Source organism: Formica exsecta, unplaced genomic scaffold (assembly GCF_003651465.1).
Source record: "Formica exsecta isolate Colony F162 unplaced genomic scaffold, ASM365146v1 scaffold115, whole genome shotgun sequence".
Taxonomy (NCBI): domain Eukaryota; kingdom Metazoa; phylum Arthropoda; class Insecta; order Hymenoptera; family Formicidae; genus Formica; species Formica exsecta.
Genome location: NW_021848490.1, coordinates 404,330 through 406,858, shown reverse-complemented (window position 1 = coordinate 406,858; position 2,529 = coordinate 404,330).

Sequence of the window (2,529 nt, the reverse complement as noted above, 5' to 3'; positions counted from 1 at the left end):
TATATTTTGTCAGAACAATTTTTCTTTTAACGGATTTCGTATAATATCAAATTATGAAAATTTTCAACCTTTGCAAGAAATTGCATTCTAATTGGTTAATATTCAAAGATATTACTGAGATGATAACATTCACGAGATGCTAGGTACTTAATTACGTTACATAACAATACACATTCCAAACAAGAGAAATTTCCAAAAAATATCTAAAATTTATCTAAAAAATATCCTGATTTTTGTCATACTTTTTAATCTTTGCCTTTCGCAGAGAGAGAAACATGTCATTTGGACTTTTTTATATTTTATGAATTATAAGCCCTTATTATAATGTCGATTGAAACAATGCTTTTATCTTAAATCGTTTTCTGTTTCCCGCAATCGTCAGAACTATTGAAAACCATCAAAACCGCTTTTATTAGGATTTTGCTTATACTATTTAAGCGACAGAATCTTGTGTAGCTTCTTTTCGATGTTTCTGGAGACATCTCCATACTATCTTTTTCTCTTATTATCGTGTCAAATGATCTATCTTTATTATTATCCATACTTCAAGTTTTGACAAAATATATGTTCTTCTAAACATCATATTTGTCGAAAAAATTTTCTTCGTTTTTTCTCGCGTGACCTTGTTTATATTGAGCAAAGCAAACCTTGCGTGCAATTACTGGATGATAATATAATTTTCGTTTCTTTTTTAAAATAATGAATGTATTCTATTATTCCACCATATTTTTACGTTTTTTTGGAATATTTTAAGTAAAACAATCAATGTTTCTGGCTTGAGAATTAAAATAAAAAAATAGCATGAAGAGAGTCATTTATTGTTTTAGTTACAATCAAATCATAGAATTTAATTTCATTTAAAATAATGAAAATTAACGCTTATTGTGACGTAACTACAAAAAAGTTTATGTTGTTCATATTTTGAATGGACCAATAACAAGTTTAAATGAAACAATGATTTTCTCTTTAAAATATGAATTTCTCTTAGAAACGAGAAAATGACTTTGTCCGCACTACTAGTAATTGTCATTCAATTAAATGTACGTGGTCTTGTTTTGTCACCAACAACATTAACATGCACACCCGTGCGTCAGACCAAATAAACGGAGCAACCGGCGTTATTGCAGAAAAAATTTATACATATAAATGATTTTTATCCGATATTTGCGATTGTCTTTAACAAGCAGATAACACTGTGCTCCGTATGAAAACCAAAGATGTGTCTATTAATTAATTGATGTACTTACGCAACCTTGACGACTAATTCGAACCGTGTTGAATGTCCACGCATGAACAGAATCTGTCTGTAAAATATTAATTTGCATTTTGCAGATCTTGTAAAATTGAGATTATCCAAAATGAAATATCAATTAGCAAAAGCTGAGTTGCAACATACAAAATGATCTTTTTAACATGTTTATACAAACAACCACAATCATATAAATAATTTGATAAAGAAATATTTAAATAATAAATAATTTTTGCAGCATTTTTGTTGCAGTAAACGTATAAGCTATGCGTGGATAGCCAACATTCTCTGATCTACATACGTTAAATCAATTAATTAACAATAGGAAACGAGCACGCGTACACATTAGTCTTGTGCGTACATACAAATAGAGCCTAGTCACAAATATCGTTAACGAATGAAAAATCGCTTCTATGTTCATGTCATTTTCATTAACGTCCTCCACACAGCACGTGCATTAACACTATTGTTAATGCTTCTATGTTTATTATGGCTATTATTAGTAATATATTTACAATTATTATTATATACTATGTCCATTTTGCTAGTTATACCTCTGTTGCTCTACGTTGATTAATATTATTATTAGAATTATTATTATCCTCTACGATTATGTTATTATTTTATTATTAGTATTATATGTTTATATTACTATAGTACTCTCGTCTGCCAATGATGGTAATATCCCATTGTTGGCATTTATTATTACTATTATATGACCATTATTTCTATTAGTTTTACATGTATTACGAGCACTTTGCGCGATAGCAATCGCGATGATTTGTTACTGTTGCCGATATCGATCGCTCGCTCATTTGTGCCGCAATGACAGACTCTATCAGTTTAGGATCAGAACCAAATCACCTGGTACTCTTATATCTGTTTTTACAAGACATGTGACTCTAATGTGCGTACGAATTATTTCATTCGTTATAAAAAAGAGTCGCGTACCTGTGCGATTAATAAATGGTCAAATCAGGATCATTGATTGAGATGGTTTTGTTTCTAAAAATGAGATATATATATGTCATAATAAGACGGGACAATATATTTATGACGTTAATAATTCATTTGTTTATGTTTGTTTTCACGTTATTCAAAGATTTAATAAACTGCTTGGTGCAAGCTGAATAAAGTAATGAAGCAGAGGAAAGAAATGCATTCACAAGATGTCTTTCTCAGCGTTCGTCTCAATAGTCTCCAATATTTGTAAATGTTGTAACAAAATTTATAAGATACTATTATTTTATTATCATTTATCATAAATATATAATTCTCAT